General features: G+C 46.8%; 1 long non-coding RNA gene across 1 annotated transcript; it reads right to left on the minus strand.

Moving 5' to 3' along the window:
* Positions 1-11,088: 11,088 nt before the first annotated feature.
* Positions 11,089-19,385, minus strand: LOC122232052. The gene is made up of 2 exons (XR_006209378.1): positions 19,269-19,385; positions 11,089-11,760 (listed from the first exon to the last, which is right to left on the minus strand). It is a non-coding gene; the product is annotated as an uncharacterized LOC122232052 (long non-coding RNA).
* Positions 19,386-20,367: the final 982 nt, after the last annotated feature.

A 20,367-nucleotide genomic window follows, 5' to 3' on the forward strand; every position in this document is an offset into this window, starting at 1 on the left:
TACAATGGTACTTTGCTTATTCCTCTACTAATCAACTTAAACACAAGGATGAGGTAGATGATTTTCAAGGAAAATCCTCAAGATCTTAATCAACTGAGAGGTAACTAGAAAATCTCAATGAGCTAATAACCAAGGAAAGGGCTGGAGGAAGTGAAGTCAGAATGTAAAGGTTTTTATCCAGAGGGTTTCATGGCCAGCTCCTTCAAACCTTCAAGGAACAGAACTTCTGTGCCTCGTTAGCTCTTTGAGAGCACAGAGAAATAAGGAAAGCCTCTAAAATCTTGCTTGAATGCCAGAATTTGTAAAACAGAGAAGCATACAACAGACCAACCCATGTACGTCACAGACAAATGGCAGGACACTCTCACTCAAAACCCGGGTAAATATTAGAATCCTCTATTGAAATATAGAGCCTATGGAATATCAAAGGTATACAAGACAGAGAGGAGGCCTTAGTAGAAAAGCAAAGCTGATTTAATAGTAAGAAATCTATTAATATATTCCACTATATATTATCAATAGATCCTAGAACTTTAATTAACAAGCTTCAGCATCTACTCTGTATTTTTAATAAGCCCATGGTAAAACAAAACAATGCTTCCAGATAAACTTTTTATGTGTGTGTATGGTACGTGTGTAAATCATGTTACGCAAAACAACAGCCAATTTCTGCTTAATAATAAAACACTAGAAACAATGTCCTTTAAAGTCAGTAAGAGACAAGGGTGCCGGTTATTATTACGATGATCACAATTTGAGTTATCCCCAAATTTCCATGCAACGGGTTTTAGCAATTTATTCTATCAACTGAATATGAAAACACCGATTCCCCTACCCCTTCGCCTACACTGTATGTTATCACTCTTCTAAATCCCTGCCAACTTGATGCAGTAAAATATGTTACCATAGTTTTGATTTTCATTTCTTTTAAGCTTTAGCAAGCTGAATTCTTACACGTTGAAACGCCACGTGTACTTTTGCGAATGACCTGTTCTAGTCCTTCACCCATTTTTGATATAGTTGTCTTCGTAAATTGATACTGTTGATCCTTGGTCATATATCTTACAAATGTTTTCTCAGTTTCTATTTTGTCTGTAATCTTGGTGGTATCTTTTGACATGAAGAAACGTACAGGCTTCATACAATAAAATATTCGATCTTTAAAGTTTTCTGGCCGGGGTGTCTATATTGAGAAAGTACTATCACAAGAGCATAACAGCCTTCCCCACTGTTTTATTCTAACAGCTTTAGAGTTACAGTCACAATTTTACATTGAACCCTTTGATCCCACTGTAATTTATTTTGGTGTAAGGACCAAGGTGGGCATACAAATAGCTGGTAAGGTTTTCCATATCCGCTGATTAAATAACCCATCTCTCACTCACTGATTGCAGGCATCACCCTCAAATACTGTTTTCTTCTCTAACCTCGGGTTTGCGAATGTATGTTCCGTTCTATTTCACTTGCTTGATGGTTGCTGTGCCAGGACATACTGTTCCAGAAACCAGCATTATGGGTTCTGGCATTTGCCGGGGCAGACACTCCATAATGATTCTTCTGTTTCAGAATTTGTCTTGTTATTCTCACAAGTTACTTCTTCCAGATAAGCCCCAGAATTATTTTGTCAGGTTCCGGAGCAATCTCATTAAAACCACCACAGGAAGGTGAGTGAAAGCGGCAATTTCCTCCATCTCCTCCTGGAGTGCTCCGTCTAAATGTAACAGAGGTGTTGCGCTTCTCTGAGCGGCCAGGACCCACACTGACCTGGCCACTCTCTGTGCGAGACAACCGAAGCTCGGTCACATGCTCCACTGCCGTGCGTCCTGACGGATGGCTCACAGCGTGCTCTTAGCATATTACATCACATGCTTCGGCATCGGGACGATTATTCTGTAATAAATGGAAGGATCACATCCTCTGAGGAAGAATAGGCAGCAATGGTAGATCAATTTCTTAAAAAGATTTTCTCTTTATTACTGTCAAGGGGTTAGATCTAGGATAGTGTAGCATACAGATAATAAAGGTGAAATACAGGATACTTTGCAGATAACTACTATCCACTTTCTTCTTTCTGACAGTTATGGAGGGAAAGGAAAACCACAGATGTCTGATAAGACCCGGAGACGTCCTTTGATTATGTGTCTTAAGAGATAGGAGCAGGGGAGAGGAGAGTGGAAAGAGACATCAGAAAAAATTAGGAGGGCAGAGGAAAAAACAGAACAGTCCTATATTATATGGGTGGTTTCTGATTACTGCACATCTGTGGACAATATTTGAGATTTATTGCCTCTCTCTGGGGATTCCTTTGCTGGGGTAAAGTTGATGTCTGCGGCTCTGTAGAGCTTCTGTGGAGGGGTCCCTTGGCAAATTAAATTCCACGGTTTTGTCTTCATTCATAATCCATACTTTATACATCTCTGCAAAAAAAAAAAAAAACAAAAAACCCACTGGAATTCAAACTAGAAAGCGACAGAATGGTCCTGGCTGTGGGTCTAAACAAAACTGGAATATTTGGCTCTCTTGCAGTCACCCCTGATCGCTAACAACGTTCGTATGAAAACAGGAAGAAAATCACCATAAACGTTTAAAGAAGAAAAAAGGAAGGAAAAATATCAAAACTCCCCCCCCCCCCCCGCCCCCCCCCCGCCCCATGCTGGCCCGGCCTTGAGAACACAGCAGAGGTCCTTTATGAGTGACCACGGGTAATCATGGGCAGCTTCCAGATTTTTAACAGATTTTAACCCGTAGGTCCCCATTAGCAAATCCCAAAGTAGTCCAAAGACGTTCATCCAAGCAAGCAGGTGAACCCACACACCCTCCGCCATTGGGGTCATGGAGATACAAGCGTGCTGTGATCAAATATCAAACGTGGGGTTCCAACTGACCAACTTTCTGGTCAGTTTGGAGATGTAAGAATTATCTAGAAACCCTTTAAGTTCAGGTAAAAATGTGTTCTTTTTTGTATTTATTCATAAGGGATCAACATTGTGTGTGAAAGAGAAATGAGAACATAGATTACAAAGAAAGGATGAAACAGAGCCCATGAAAAGAAATATATATGAATGTAAATGTAACTGACTAAAAAGAAAAAGGAAAACAAATATCCATAATCACACCATCCTATTATGTTTAGCATTTTAATTCTTTCCCTTCTGATCTTGTTTCCCGTGTGTCTATGTATGTAAACACTTTCTTTTTTTAAAAAAAAAAAGGTCATAATCACATTGTGATAACATGTGTATCTTGTTTTTTTTAATTTAGCGTGATACCATAAGCATTGGGAAAGTTCCTACACAGTCTTAATCTATTTAGTGTATATACCACAACTGATTATTCCCTATGAATGCGTGTTGTGTCTCAGTGCTGTGTGTGTGCATGTGTGTGTGTGTATAGAATGTTTCCAGCCACATGAAAACATTTCCCTTTTTTTCTTCCTTGCTCCTGGTTTTTCACCTTTATTTTCTTTCACTCTGAATCTCCATCATTATTCCCTTCCCTGCCGTGGGGAACGATTCTAATGCAACGTGTTTGTTTTTGTTTGTAAGGGTTTCTCGAAAACACGCACCGTTGTTTGCGTGCATGCATTTGTGTTTTCCAGGAATGGTATTTGGTTATGTATCTGACTCTGTTTCTTACTCTCTTCGCTGAGCACTAAGATGAAGACCCATCCACGCCGCTGAAGGTCATCGCTTCTCTCGGCCATCGACATTCCATGGCTTGCAACCAGCGCCATGCCGAGTAAACCATTCACTCCTCCCCCTCGCTCCATTGCTGCCCATCTCTGTGCTTGTCTATGCTCTTTCCCGAGGCTTGGAGTCAGCCCATGTCCTAATTTTTGCCAGTCTTACAGATGTCAAGTGACGGCTCTTCACTGGTTTCACTGTCCCTCTCTGATTACTAACACATTTCAGCGTCTTTTAATTTGCCTGCTAGCCTTTTGGGATTCCTCGGTTGGAAGTCACCCTTACACATCTTCCCCCCATTTTTCTGTTGGGGCTGTCCTTGACTCTTGGTTTGTGGGACTTTCTTGAATAGTCCAGAGATCCCCTGTCGATTCTCTATTTGTCGGGCTTCTGTCTACTGGTCCATCAGTTACTGAGAGTGGAATGTTAAAATCATTAACTAGGCTTCCTTCCCCTCCTTCTGCCTCCAGCTGTTTATTTTGTAAGATTTCCCTATGCTCTACGACTGGGTGCAAACACATTTAGAATTGCTTTGTCTTTCCGATTAGTGAACCCTGTTATCGCAACCCCCCCCCTTTATCTCTTGTAGTTCTCCTTGCCTTTAATCTTGTGTCTGATATTAATGGACCCATAGCACTTTTCCTATAATTTGTACTAATGGTAAAGATTATGGAATATCTTTTCTGTCCTTTTACTTGTAACGTACCAGTGCCTTTGTAGCCTTTATATTTAAAGGGAAACTTCTGTAAAAGGCAAATAGTTCTTGCTGTGGTTGTGGCTTTTTAAAAACTCCAGTGGAATTGAGCGAAGAAGAGTCAATTCGGAATAAAGAATTCATTACACCATGATGGGTCCAGGAAATTAGCAGGGAAGTGGGAGTTGAAGTAACCAAGGCGGTGTCTGGTTAATTTGGAAGGGAGGACGTTTTAAATGTAATGATCCAGGTGGCTTGAATTTACTAAGGTATTTCTTAACCTCTAGCATCAGGTTTTCTTGACAGTCCTGATGCAAGAATAGATTTCAGGAGGGAGGACGGCACTTAATTTCAACCTCTCAGGGGAAAACGCAACAAGCAAAACATCAAACCAGAAATTTTTGATTGTTTCTCTTTAGAACTCTGCCCATTACTGAAGATGTGCTCACCAGTTAATTAAGTACCCTCGTGATAATCAGGGGCGTTAAGAGGCTGGAACAGAAAGAAGAGATTTCCTTATTTTCCAATAACCTGTAGTCTTTAGGCTGTGATGCTCCTAAGATCAATATTTTTATCTCTGTGAGGGCAGTGTGCATTCATTTTGTTACACATCTAGCGTTTCCAAAGAGGCCATTGTTTCACACAAGTGGAGTCAGCCCAGTGCTCTGTTGTTGTAATGAATTCCCTTCCAAGATGCATGAAGTACTCGGAAAATTGCAACCCCCTGTTTTAACCAGCATGATTTCCAGCGGTTTTAATGAATGTTTTTTTAAAGAAAAAAAAAAAGATCACCCTGACAACTAACAGTTATGTTCACCGTCTCTGCCACACAATGGTAAAAGATCTGACTGTTCTTCAGGTAATCAATTTCCGTGAATTACTAATAACAGTTCTAAGATCCAGGAAGTCTCCCAGGCTCCACAACTCAACAGTTGTGTGTAAGCTGTAATTTGCATTAAAAATAGTCCTCTCATGACACAAATCCTGAGATCATGCTAACAGCCAACTTTCAGGCAAGAGAAACGGTTTGTTATATATTCAACAAGCCCTACCCTGGAAGGCCCCTAACTGCACAGTTGAGGTTTATCGCAGAATTCTTGTGGAGCAACCCTTTTAACTTAGCCTCAAAGTTTAGTTTTTGAGCTCTCAGACGAAGGTGAAATAATGTTTTAAAAATTCACAGTTGTAGCATGTAACACAGTTGCAGACTGACCTTTTTGAAGGAGTTTGCTAAACGATGAGAAGAATACTATTTTTAGGGGTGCCTGGGGGGCTCAGTGGGTTAAGCGTCTGATTCCTGATTTTGGCTCTGGTCAGGATCTCGCGGGTGTGAGACTGAGCCCCACAAGCTGGGCTCCGTGCAAGGCGTGGAGCCTGCTTACGAGCCTCTCTCCCTCTGCCCCTCCCCGTTCACATGCTCTCGCGCTCGCTTTCAAAAAGAAAAAAAGAAAAAATATGAATACTAATTTTAAATTCAGGCTTCAAGAAACATACTGGATCATAAGCTGGAATGCTGTTTACAAAGCTTGCCCTGACTCACGTTAAGGTTTTCTAGATGAAATAGGTTCTCTGCTGTGCTGTCTTTGAAACCTGAAAGGGAAAGATTTAGGTGTGGTTGTCTTCTAACTACATATTTGCGTTGCCTCTGACTTTTGTTCACTCTGCTCTGTGAATCTCAACAATGTAAGGGCCACATTAATGTGACATTTGCTAGGACAATGGCCGAGGTCCCTCTTGGTAGCTGAAAATCTAGATCATGAATCTTGATGGAGAAAGATGTCATTCCATAAATATGTAAGATGTCCTTAAGCCAAGAGATCTATCATTTTGGCCCTATTTGTCAGGTGCTGAGGAGCAAGCCATTCTCCTGAGACACTGGGGCGTCCTAGCAGGGCCCCCCTTCTGGAAAAAAGACTTTCACAAGAAGCTGGCCTGCGGACTGTTTACTCCCTGGTTATGTTGCCAGAAGGTCATTCAGCAAAAGTGAAAGACAAAGGGCCATTATTTAAACTGTACAAAGAGGGGGCTCCCGGGTGGCTCAGCCAGTTAGGTGTCCAACTTTGGCTCAGGTCATGATCTCACAGTTTGTGGGTTCGGGCCCCACGTCAGGCCTTGGGCTGACAGCCTGGAGCCTGGAGCCTGCTTCGGATGCTGTGTCTCTCTCTCTCTCTGACCCTACCCTGCTTGTGCTCGTGTGCTCTCTCTCAAAAATATTCAATTTTTTTTAAAAATTGAATAAATAAAGTGTTCAAGGAGAAAGCCCCAGCAATCGATCCCAGCTATCTCCCTAATCATTTTGATGGGTTAAGCCAAGAAATTCAGGTAAAAGATGGATGAAAGTATGTGTTTAGGAGCAAACCATGCTCTTTTCTTTTTTAAAAATTTTTTTAAATGTTTATTTTTGAGAGAGAGAGAGACAGAGTGGGAGCAGGGAAGGGGCAGAGAGAGAGGGAGACACAGAATCCAAAGTAGGCTCCAGGCTCTGAGCTGTCAGCACAGAGCCCCACGCGGGGCTGGAACCCACCAACCGTGAGATCATGACCTGAGCCAAAGTCGGATGCTTAACCGACTGAGCCACCCGGGGCGCCCCAATGCTTTTTTTTTTTTTTTAATTTTCTGTGTGAATTTCACTTTTTTCTATTAGATATAATTACAAACCACAAGTCAGACCTGGAAACTTGGGCTTGGAATGATTTCCCCCTTAGCCGTACGTAATGCCTGACTCCCAAACATTTAAGCGGGTCGAGGTAACAAGTACGAAACGTGTGGCGTAAATTCTTAAAGCTCTCCTTCTATGAAAATGATTACCCGTGGTACCAAGTAACTACAGTTTATGGTTCTTGGGGAAAAACAGGAGGAATGACATTATTCACAAAGTCAGATTTCGGATGGTTACCAATGGCTGGTAGGAGAGTAAGGGACAGGTAAAAATGCTACCTGTCAGCACCGAGTAGATGTGACCTCAGGTTCCTTTACCCTTGCACACCTCCGGTGTTTGAGCCTGTCCTCTACACTCTAACATAGTAAGGCCATGAGATTGTGCGATGCCGATGACTCAGTTTTGTTTAGGGAGATGATACTCTTTGCCACCATTTGTTGGTGACTATGTAGAGGAATGTTGATCAGGAAAGTGGATATTGGGTGAGGGGAACCTGCTGGAAATGTTGACTGTAGAGAGAAAAAAGTTAAAAAATGAAAAGACAGACAACCTTTCTGAAGGAAGATTGTATCCATTTGGCTGTTCATGAGTGCATGTTGGGTATCCCAGTGTAGACCAGCTTCCAACAAATGTTATGTCTGTCAATTTCAGAGTCTTCAAGTCTAGCAGGGAGGGAGGCAGGGATCCCCGAAGGTACGCAGCTCAGTGTTTCCCCTTGAGGCAGGAATTTCTTAAAGAACATCCCGACAAACAGTTATCTGGATGCCACCGGAACCTTCTGTGAAACTCACACTTCTCTCCCTCATGAGGCAGCTCGCACAACTCTTCCTGGCAGAAAAGTCTTTTCCGTTTGCAGCAGAAGCTCCCTCTCTCTGACAGGCATCCCTCCTGCCACCACATCACCTTCAATGACAGCAGCTTTTCCTGGGATGACCTTCCAACCTGGGGAGAGGGGATTCCCGTGCCTTTCAACCTCCCCTTCTCCAGGCTAACGAGCGTTCGCTTCCCTTCCCCCTAGAAAGCATAGAAAAGTGGCTCTTAACTTTGTTTAGGTCACTGTTGCTTGGAAAGGCAGGTGCCAGCTAGAACGTTCTTCCTACCGGCAACAGACACACGCGTAGGGAGTAAGCGGGACGTTTGTTTTTACTTCGATGCTTCTCGGTCAAGCCGTCGACATCAGGGTGTTTGGCTCGAAAACGGAATGCAGGAGCATTGCGGTCAACTGAGGGCCGTGGCCGTGCTGTAAGGCTCCACGTGACGTGACGCCGTGTGCATTTTAGCGTCCCACTCTCCTGGGGAGAACCAGCCTGGCCAGCATCGCACGCCGACGGGGCGGGAGACCCAGTGACGGCCAGTTCTCTCCCTTCCTGGGCCCCCCGGTTGGCATTTCCATGGTCCTCATCAGAAGGGCTACTGCTGGCTCCCCACGCCGTGGCCTGTACTCCGGAGTTTAACTGTAGCGACGCAGGGGTCTCACCGTGACCCGTGAGAGACAATTTCACGCGTTCTCATTTTGCTGCCGGGGAAACAAAGCCTCTGAGAGGGTAAGTGACTGGCCCAGGGTCACGCGGGGAGCTGGGTTCGGGGCCCAGGTGGCCAGGCTCCCCCGGCCAGTGCTCTTATATCCGCACAAAGCCCGCTCCCACCTACGGACCCATGGGACCTACGGAGTCATAATCTCATGAAGATGGAATGACAAGAGCCACGTCCCGGCCTTCCCAGTGGGCCGTCTAACGCCGTGTCATCACACACGCAGGTGGGTGGGAGGCTCCAGGAGCGAGTCGTTGGCTGCTGGTCCCAGAGGAACCGGGGGGGGGGTGGGGGGGATCCAAGGGGAGCAGCCGCCTTTGCAAGGGGGAGGCGACGCTGTCCCCTCGGGGGAGGGGCGGTTCTGGACTCCGGACTTTGGGGGAGCAAGCGGACTGCCCTGAGCTTTTCGTTCAGGGTCCAAGGATATACACTCCTGCCTCAGGATGATTGGAGCCCTTCCGCTGCGGGGCAGATCAAATCTAACAGAAAACGGATTTTTTTTTTTTTTTTTTTTTTAAGAAACCGCATTTTGCCAGTGGCCCCACCCAAAAAGTGCGAGGATGCCAGCCAGCTCCAGAGAGCGCTCCAGAGGGGGGGAATAAAACCCCCACAAGAGGAGATGCATTCGGCTGGCAAGCAGCTGCGTGTAGCTAATCTCTGCTTTTGTGGGTCTGATGGTCTGTTTGGCTGCGGCAAGGCCCGCTCCGTGTTTATGCTCCTTGCTCTCCTTTCTGACCTTGAAAAGGCACGGAAGCATCTTCCTCCGCCGCTGTACTGAGCTTCAGCGATGAAGTGCATTCGCGCAAGGAGGGAGCGCTGGCCGGTCACGCTTTTTGCTGGAAGGCCCTATGGCAAATCGGATGCCCTCTGAGCCGGGAAGCGCGTCCCGGGGAGGCCTCGCAGGCCGGCCAGAGGGGGGGGCAAAGGCCCCTGTGTGCTTCCTTCTGCGCTTTGCAGACAGCTGGAGGCAACACGACCAGGGCAACCCAGCGGGGCATGTCCCGTGCCCGTCAGGAGGAAACCAAAGCGATCAGGGTGCGGGGACAGACTCGGAGGGAACCCCACGTTGTGCCTTTTGTGGGCTTGCCTTGGCCTAACTAACCCCACGCAATGCAGGACATTTTGGGCGTCGAGGTGGGACTCCTACCCGGAGAATAGCTGTAAGTGGGTTCGGCGGGTTCGCTCACTGCCCGTGTGTGGCCTCAGGCACACCCCCGACGGGGTGAGCTGTGCCAGCCGGGGCACGTGGCCCTCCCTCTGGCCACGCTTTGCTTCTAGACGCCCGCTGGGGCTCTGAGGGTGTGGTGAGCAATCTCTCGTGTCAGCTGGAGTGGGCCACGGGGTGACTCGGTTGGACACGATTTCTGGGTGGGTCTGTGAGGGCGCTTCTGGGTGAGATTAACCCTTGAGTAATCGTTAGTGGACTCGGTAAGGGAGACTGCCCTCCCAACCACCCAGCCACCGCGGGCCTGGACAGAGCAGAAAGGAAGAGGAAGGGGAATTGGCCCCTTTCGCTCTCTGCCTCGCTGATTGAGCTGGGACGCCCATCTTCAACCGCCCCGGCCCCAGGATGGACACCGTTGGCTCCTGTGGTTCCCAGACCTTCAGACTCCGATGGAATTCTACCACCGGCTTTCCAGGGGCTTCAGCTTGCAGATGGCAGGCGGTGGGACTCCAGAGCCTCCGTAACCACGTAAGCCAACTCCTCCTTACAGATATCTACTTACCTACCTGCCTTCCTATCATCTACCTATCTCCTACTGGTTCTGTTTCTCTGGAGAGGCATGACCAACACAGAAGGAGACTGCTAGACCAGGGACGTGGTGTAGAGTCAGGGCTCTGACCTGCGTCAAAGACACGCAAAGCCAGCGCCGACGGCCATGCTGTCCCAGGGCTGGTAAGCTGGTGACACAGCTGGCTCCTGGGGTTCTGGCACGGCTAGAGAGGGGACTGAGCCTCATGTACAGAGGCACCCAGGCGGTTTGGGCGGCACAGGTGAGGCAATAGTTGCCGACGGACTCGCCCAGTGACAAAGTTACTCAGTTTCCAGTCCCCCTTGAGCCATTCTGGGTCCAGCCAGGCGCAAAGGCCCATTGGGTGTTGGTCTTAACGCCTTTCTGATGCCAGCCCCAGGCTCAGAGCCTTCTGTAGACAGTGGCTTTAGGCCAACGGTTAATAATATTGTTTTGCGTTTACGGCATTTGTTTTTACATTTATTTTTTCCCATTTGTGTAAGTGATCCTTACTTTCCATTTTCAGAAGCGACAGAAATTTTAAAATTGATACATTTCTTTCACAAAAGAGAATCGACTTTAAGAAAACGATTAATTAAATACGAGGACGAACGATGTACAAAGTTCACGAAGTTTGGAAAGCATTCGTGCAGGACCTAGGATGCGGTCCTGGCTTTGAACCCGGCTCTGCCCTTCCCTCGTCAGGTAGCCCTGTGCAGATCGCTTCAGCCCTGTGCAGATCACTTCATTATTGCTAATTGAATGAGATCATGGAAAGGGGAATTGTCCTCGAGGTGTAAAATAATACTATTATTTATTGTGACCGTTACTGAATTGTTCTATGAAAAAGTTTCGTATCTCAGTTCTGCTTGTAGTTGTCCTTTGTTGCTAGGACCATTGTGGGGGGGACAAGGGGTGTGCAGAGAGCCGCAGTGCCCAGACACGGTAGGTTGACCTGGTGAGGAGTTTGGGGTGGGGTTTGGAGGCCCAGGAGCGGGAACTGTGGACTATTCATCAGACGAACGGCTTCCTGATAGTGTCACAAAGACAAGATATTTGTCCGCTGTGCCAGGGACACAAGCTCCTGGTCCCCCAGGGAAGGGGTGGGGGGGTGGTCCCTGCCATCACAGGATTCAGAGAGGAGCTTTAGGGAGCCCAGAGCCACGAACCCATCTTTGTGTTCCGGGTAGAGGCTCTCCTGCCAACAGCATTCCCGGCAGCAGGGAGGCCGCCTTCACTGGGGAGACTGGGACGCACATCCCAGTGGCCGTCGGTCTACCCCCGAGATGCTCGCATCCGCTTCCTGAGACGGTGGGAGGGGAGGTCCCCCAGGGCTCCAGCTGGCCTCTCATCCGCTGGGGGGCTTCGAAGACGAAGGTCAGTGGGGTACGTGCAGCTCCTCCGCCATCTTGGGGCCACGGCTGATGCTGGTTTTCTCCCTCATTCACTGCTTTGTTTTGCCTTTAAAAAAAAGAAAGCAAGTTTATTAAGGTAAAATCAGCATATAATAAGTGACACGTATGGAAAGCGTGTAGCCTGATGGGTTTTGACGTGCGTGTGCACCCACGATTCCCCCTCCACACTCAAGACAACAAACCAATCTGTCTTCCTCAAAGCTTCCCGTGCCCCTTAGGAAGCTGTCCTCCCGACCCTCTCTGCGTCCCTGTCCCCATACATAGCTGTTTTCTGTCATTACAGATGCGTATGTATCTCCCTGACTCTTATGCAAACAGATTCATCCAGTATGGGCTCTTTTTTTTGCCGCGCTTCTGTCAGCATAATCATGGTGAGATCCACCTATGTTGTTGAGCGGATCACTAGTTCATTCCGTCACGTTGCTGAGTCCGTCATATGGATTTCCTGCAACTTGATCATACGTTCACCTGGTGACGGACGTTTGTATTTTTTCCCCAGCTTTTAACCATTACAAGTAAAGCTGCTACAAATGTTTGAGTGCAGTCTTTGTTGTTTTAAGTTTATTTGCTTATGTTGAGAGAGAGACGGAGAGAGCAAGCGGGGGAGGGGCAGAGAGAGAGGGAGAGAGAAGCCCAAGCAGGCTCCGTGCTAACAGCGCAGAGCCCGATGTGGGGCTTGAACTCATGATCCGTGAGATCGTGACGTGAGCTGAAACCAAGAGTCAGACGTTTAACTGACTGAGCCATCCAGGCGCCCCTTGAGTACAATCTTTGTGTGAGCGTATGCCTCTATTTTGGGGGGCAAATACCTAGGAACGGAACGGCTGGGCCATACGGTAGGCATGCGCTTCGCTTTTTGAAAAAAATGTCGGGGGGGGGGGCGCCTGGCTGGTTCAGTCCGTAGAGCATGAGTCTCTTGATCTCCAAGTTGTGAGCTCGAGCCCCACACTGGGTATAGAGATTACTTCAAAAAATAAAATCTCTAAGAAAATGCCAAAATGTTTGCAAAAGTAGTCACATCACTTTGTCTTCCAGCAGCATGTAAGGATTCATTTCAGTTCTCCCAAATTCTTGCCAGCTCTCGGTGCGGTCGGTCCTTTTCCTTCCAGCCCTTGTGGTGAGTGTGTAATAATATCCCGTTGTGATTTTCATTTGTACCTCCCTCACCGAGGAATAATGTCACACAGTCTTTCATGTCCTTATTTGTTGTCTGTAGATCTTCCTTGATAAAGTGTACAAATATTTCCCCATATGTAAATTGAGTTGTCTCTGTTATTATTCCGTTTCAAAAGCTCTTTATATATTCTAGGTACAAGTCTTTGTCAGATGAACTTTTACGCATATTCTGTCCCAGTCTGTGGCTTGCCTTTCTTGTTCAGAACAGAGAGTTTTAAAGAGCAGAAGTTTTAAATTTTAATGAAGTCAATGTACTGATTTTTAAAAATTATGTAGTGTGTGCTTTTTATTTTTGTTATATTTGAGAAATTTTTGGCAAATCCACATCATTAGGGTTTTCACCTACGTTTTCTCTAAAATTTAAAATTAAAAAAATTTTTTGTTTAAGAAACCATTTTTATAGTGTTTATTTTTGAGACAGAGAGAGACAGAACGTGAGCAGAGGAGGGGCAGAGAGAGAGAGGGAGACACAGAATCGGAAGCAGGCTCCGGGCTCTGAGCTGTCAGCACAGAGCCCGACGCGGGGCTGGAACCCACAAACCGTGAGATCGTGACCTGAGCCGGAGTCGGATACTTAACTGACTGAGCCACCCAGGCGCCCCTAAAATTCAAAAAAATTTTAGCACCTACATTTAGATGTGTGATCTATTTCATGTTAAGTCTTGTATATGATGTGAGGTAAGGGTTTGTGTTCTTTATTTTTTTGCATATGGAAATCCAATTGTTCCCGCACTATAAGCTTTTCACTTTAAATTACCTTAGCCCTTTTATTGAAAAGCAAATGACACATGCTTTGATGAGTATATTTGATATATGCCTGGGTTGATTTCTGGACTCTGTTCTGTCCTACTGATGTCTATGTGCCAAAACCACACCCTCTTGAAGTTATAGCTTTTTAATAAGCCTTGCAATCTCTGTGTTTGAGCTTTATTCTCCTTTTCCAAGTTGTTTTGGATATGCCGGGTCCTTTGCATTTCCACGTAAATTTTATTTGTATTTTTCTTAAGTTTATTTATTTATTTTGAGAGAGAGAGAGAGAGAGGGAGGGAGAGAGAGCAAGAGCAGGGGAGGGGCAGAGAGAGAGAGGGAGAGAGAGAATCCCAAGCAGGCTCCACGCTAACAGTGCAGAGCCCAGTGTGGGGCTTGAACTCACAAACCGCGAGATCATGACCTGAGCCAAAACCAAGAGCCAGATGTTTAACCCACTGAGCCACCCGAGTGGCCCCTCCCCGTAAATTTGAGAGTCAGTTTTCCAGTTACAACCTGCTCTTCTGCATGACGATGACTCCAGGCATTTTTGCTTTCCTGGGGCACCTTGGAAATATGATGAGTGGGGGCCCTCTGTGTGAAACAACAGACGAGGGACGATGTCCTGTGTCTCTGCCTTCCTCTTTCTCTCTCTGTTTCCCGGTACCCCTTACCCCTAACTGGCTTAATTATTCAAGGAATCCTTCTGGCAATTACAATTCTTATTCTGTAGTCATGGTCTATGTCAAACACATCTTCATGGTTGAATCTCTTTCTCTCATCTGGATGCCAGCAGTCGGGATTCATAGTGCAGATGAAGAGGGTGGGACGCGGATTTGCATAGGCTGGAAGGCTTCCTGGCATGTTTTGAGTAAATTGTGCTACAGTCGTGCAGAACTGGATTAATGTCTGTTTTATAAATAAGGTCCAAATGGTATCCCTTTGCAAAGTGTAGCAGCCAGAGTCACCCGGTGACATCCCCGTCTGCTGTGTTAGGGACTGTTCTTGTCCCTATTCTGATTTTTGCCTCAGAAGTGGAGGGAAAGGACTTTAGGTGACAGGGTGCAGGAGGGCTGTGTGTGACAGCCCAGAGCGAACAAACACGGGATCCAAGTGCACGGGCTGTACGGGACGCAGGGCTGGGTCTGGGGTAAAGATGGGCGAGTCTAGAGTGCAGAGCTTAACTGCCAGGGGACGGCCCTGTGAGTGAATGCCACATGAAAGGTGGCAGCTGGGTGCCTCCTGGTCCTGGCCCTCGTCCTGGCCCCACGGGACCGGTGGCCGGGGAAAACTCCAGAAACTGCATGTGTCTTAGTCATTAAGGACTCGTTTTCAGCCTTGGGTCATGCATTTCCTGCATCCTTTTATATATTTTAATTTAATTTTTTTATTTTAAAATTTATTTATTTATTTATTTTGGAGAGACAGAGACCGTGCAAGGGGGGGGAGGGGCACGAAGGAGAGAGAGAGACAGAGAGAGAGAGAGAGAGAGAGTCCCAAGCAGGCTCTGTGCTGTCAGTGCAGAGCCTGATGTGGGGCTCGAACCCCCGAAACCGTGAGATCATGACCCGAGCCGAAACCGAGGGTTGGATGCCGAACCGGCTGAGCCACCCAGGCACCTCCATCCTTTTACATTTGTTAAAAAAAAAAAAGATCTTGGCCTCCCTGTGCTCCTGCCACCTCCCAAACCAAATCGAAGCAATAAAAATCCTCACTTCACAGGGTGGGTTTTAATTAATTCAGTTCATAAACCAACCCCTTCCCTTTTGTGTGTGTGTGGGGGGGGATGTTTCTACTTTGTGCCGGGCCCCGGGCCGTGATAGGAAAGGCGGGGGTGGCCACTGACCTCCAGGAAGGCCTGGCCTCACGGAGAGAGGGATTAAGCCATAAATCGTTAAAGGCAGATGGGAGCTGGAAGGGGCCGCAAGGGGACAGGTGCCTCCCGCCGCTGCTTGGAGCAGGGAGGGGCCGCTGCACTTTCAGGGAGACCCTCGGAAGGAAGAAGGCACTTGGCTGAGCCTGGAAATGGGCCCCCGTCAGTTTTCTCAACCTGTTAATGGTAAACAAGGACAACACCACCGTGTCCCATGTAGGGAGCATTTTATAGGAGCCAGGCATCTGCTGAGTGCTTTATGGACTTTCTCCTCCCATCCTCAAGACAATCCTGTGCTAAGTACATGTAGTCATTATGTTATATACAATTACGATTATATGTATGTCTTATAATATGTGTGATGTATTACATATGCAGATTACTCCCCTTTCGCAGATAAGAAAACTAAGGCTTAGGGAGAGACGAGGCCATTTGGCTGAGGGCTTGCACCTAATAAGCATCGGAGCCGAGATTTGAACCCAGGCTCTTGTGTTAGAGCCCAAACGTTAGGAGAGGAAAAAATCTTCCTTTACGTTAAATGCACTCATGTTAATGTGGAAGGGAACTATTTTGGCTCTTTTCTTTGGAATGTTTCAATATTTAAGCTTCATGGTGTTGAAAAGGCGTAGCTCAGCACTCCTCCCCACCGTAAGGTCACGGCCACTGACAAGGGAGAGCTTCGGGGCGCGTGGGGGAGCGTCGGGGACCACGCGCACCGCCCTTGTGCCCCTGCACGCATTCATGGAGCTAAGTAAGACTTTACTAGCTACAATAACATCCGTCAGTTATCTGTGCAGTAGTGTAAACAATGAAATTCTTATTATGTACTCAGAATCCACAAAGCCATTTCCATGGAAACTGTTTTCATGTCATATCTTTAATGAATAGGTAATGAAAGGTGCCGCGCTTACAACTTCATTACTAGTTTAAAGAAGAGAAAGAAAAGCGTATATTCGCACACACACACGCGCACACACACACACACACCCAGCCATAAATTTGAATTACGGCCACTGTCATGTCTTAGAGCACGGTGAACATCACAGAGGGGTTTTCAAGGCTGTCGTTTTGGATTGAATGAGTGGAAAAAAGAAAAAAAAATGTGTATTGCCAAAACCCAACCCACCAGGCCCCAAACTTTGAGTGTTAGCCTCACTCTTGATCTCATTATGATTTTAGTAATTTTGGCATAAAATAGCTACCACCCCCCCCCCACCACCAGAAACAAGCCTTCAGGTGCCCCAGTTGACCTGCTTCTGTTTTTGAGATGATAGGGGTCTGATTTGCCATTAAAACATTGCTCTAATGTAGCATAAAAGATCGTCAAATCATGGCATCTAGTCGCCAAGGGGAATCCATTCTTGCAATATCAGTGCAAGTATCTTAAAAAGGACATTTACAAGGGGCGCCTGGGTGGCTCCGTTGGTTGAGCATCTGACTTCGGCTCAGGTCACGATCTCGCGGTCTGTGGGTTCGAGCCCCGCGTCGGGCTCTGTGCTGACAGCTGGGAGCCCGGAGCCTGCTTCGGATTCTGTGTCTCCGTCTCTCTCTGCCCCTCCCCCACTTGTGTTCTGTCTCTCTCTGTCTCTCAAAAATAAATAAAATGTAAACAAATAAATTATTTTAAAAATGGACATTTGCGAGAATTATTAACAAAGAGCTACGTAGCTTCCATCCTGATGGTGTGATCAAGACAGGTGAGCAGGTCTGAAGGGACAGCAAAACAGCCACCACGTGATAGGGGAGAGGAAGTAGCTGTGAGGCTGTCTCCACATAGGCACCCCCACCTCTTCTGGAACGTTCTCCCGCAGACACGTGGACAGGTACTTCCCTGCTGCTGGCCACACCCCTCTTGACTCCATGCCATGAGCAGGGTACAAAATCTCAGCTACAGGTAGTTCAGCACAGAAGAATATTTAAGATCTTATGCCCATTCTGCCAGTGCATCCTGTCTCCCCATCCTTACCTGGGTCAAGTGACTGACTGCCCAGGAAATGTGGCATGGTTATGAATGATCATGCCATTCAGCGGTGACGTCTTCTTAGTTCATGGGACAGCAGGGTCTCATTCAGCAGACCCCGTCATTTGGGGGTTGTGATATTCTCAGCAAGGACTGGGCTGAGGCTCACCTTTGTGTATTCCTGGAGCGCGTGTGCTAAGAAAGTCCACGGGGAAAGAAGGAGAGCACAGAAGATACGTAGATTGCTTTCAAGTGCCCTTGGGAAGAAAATGCCCATTTGTCTACAGACTGTAACTTACCTATTCGTTAAAATTCTTTCCCTAAGAGCTTTGAGCAGGTGATAATTTTTTTCAGCGTAACTTTACGTACGTGAAAATGAGGTTGCATTTCTTTAGTAATACTCTGTGGGCGAGAGGCTTCATGTGATACTGGAGAAGAACGTTGTCTGAGCTCCCTTCTGAGCTGGCTGTGTGGCCGTGGGAAATTCACTTCCTCATCTATACACTGAGTGGGTGGGACAAGATGATCCCTGAGAGTCTTCCAATTTTAATATTTTATGAATTCACGTGCTTTTCACTGAACCCCAGCCGGAGCCCCCACCTCCATTAGGCTGAAGGCCAGAGTCGCCTGCCTGATAGTCTGATCCCAATACTGCCTTTGGAAGCATCCTCGGGGCCTCTGACTTGGCACATGCCCCCCTTTGTTGTCTCTGTCTATGGTGTCCCTACAGTCTTTGGATGAAGACACAGCCCCTGGTCACTCCTCAGCTTTGGCTTCCCTGAAGGACGTTGGTCTGTGTCTTTGTAGACCCTTCTCGTGAGCTTGTGTGGGCTATGTTGCCAGTATCTTATGTGAGCCCACCTTTACCACACCCTTCAAATCTGGGGACAGTTCTTCTAGCCATTTCTGTGTGGTGAGGTGACAAACCCAGAGACGTACTTGAACATTTACTCTGCGTGGGGGAGGTGGGGGAGGGGAGAGGGGCAAGGGGCCAGCACCAGCCTTGTAGCTGGACCTTCTGGGTTTGGAGACTATCTGTGTGATCCTGGGCAAACCATCCCAAACTGTCTGCAAGTGAGGACACCTACCTCTTGAATACCTCTCTGGGCGGGGGGGGGGGGGGGTGTCTGAGGACCCCCCAAGTTGATGACGTGAGATTGATTTGTAAACTGTTACATGCAGTACAAAAGCATTACGGGAAAACCAGGGCAGGCTCAACTGTCTCCCTCTGAGAACTCCCCAGGCTTCCCAACTCCCGCCCGCCTCTCCGCTGACGCTCGCGCCCTTCGGCGTGCACGCTGTTCAGAGTTGGGCCAAGGTCATGTTCTTCCATGCTCCTCCATAGCGTTTTCGTACAGACTAGTCTTTTGGTTCCTTGTTTGTACCCACAGCACCTTCCACAGTGTTGACAGAAAGGACTCCAGGGGCGCCCGGGTGGCTCAGTCGGCTGAGGGTACGACTCTCGATTCCAGCTCGGGTCATGATCTCACGACTGTGAGATCAAGCCCCTGTTGGGCTCCATACTGGGTGTGGAGCCTGCTTAAGATTTTCTCTCCCCCCCTCTCTCTCTGCTCTCCCCAACGCGCCCCCCTGCACACATAAGAAAGGATTCCAGATTTATAACCCTGTATATATGTTTTGGTCATTTGATGATGAACTACTAAAGAATCTACACAAAATACAAAATAGTGTTCCCTACAGCCGCATCCTCTTCTAAAGGACAAATGGTGAAGCTGGGGGGGGCTATGGGACACAGGGGGTCTTTCCCCCACGCGAGGAGCTAGTCGAGCCTACTCACGGTACTGGGAACGAAGAAGGAGATGTTGGTGACTCGGGAGACAGAGGACAGGCACGTCTCCGAGAAGGCGTTCGGGTAGGAGCAGGGCACGCAGGACACGGGGGCACACATGGCTGGGCTGGCGACGCTGGTCACGGGAAGAGGAGGATGACACGGGAGACCTCTCGTGCGCGTGCGTGTGCGGTTTCAGTATAGAGAAGCGACAAAGTAGGGTCATGCTGGGTGCCCACTAGGATTCATGGCTGTGAGTTCTAGCCACGCCCCCAGCTCTCCCAGCACAAAAGTGAGCTCTCTGGCAACATCCAGCTGCTCAAGGGAGTACGGGGAGGGAAGGAGGACGGTCACAGGTGTAGAAAGCCCAAACTAAACACATGGTGAGGAGGTGCCCTAAAACGCTCATGGTCTTTCGGTGGTGAGACCATGGTTGGTGCTTTTTAATTCCTCCTTTAAATTTTATGTACCTTCCACATATCCTATATGGAGCTTTAATAATAGTGGACAATATAATGATAGCCTATACATAGATATAAAATCATTATATATATCATTATATAAACATATAAAAAATATATATATTTTTATATAATATATATAATATATTATATATGTAATATATATATTATATATAATATATTATATATGTATTATATATATTATATATATAATTATATATAATAAAAATATTATAGTATATTTTATTATATATAATTATATATTAATATATATTATAAATATATTTTTATATTTATAATATAAATATTAATATTTATATAAGAAATATAAAAATATATTTATATAATGATATATATAATATATAATATATAATTATTATATATATAAATGTATTTACGTTTATTTATTTATTTAGAGAGAGAAAGCACTCGAGTGGGGAAGGGACCGAGAGAGAGGGAGAGGGAGAGAGTCCCAAGCAGGCTCCACACTGTCAGCACAGAGCCCGACGCGGTGCTTGAACCCACGAATCATGAGATCATGGCCTGAGCTGAAACCAGAAGTCGGGAGCTTCACCAACCGAGCCACCCAGGTGCCCCGATGATAGCTTTTTCAAAGAAAAAAATATGGGAGCAAAAGTGAGGGTAGT

This window comes from Panthera tigris, chromosome D2, assembly GCF_018350195.1.
Source record: "Panthera tigris isolate Pti1 chromosome D2, P.tigris_Pti1_mat1.1, whole genome shotgun sequence".
NCBI classification, from domain to species: Eukaryota; Metazoa; Chordata; class Mammalia; order Carnivora; family Felidae; genus Panthera; species Panthera tigris.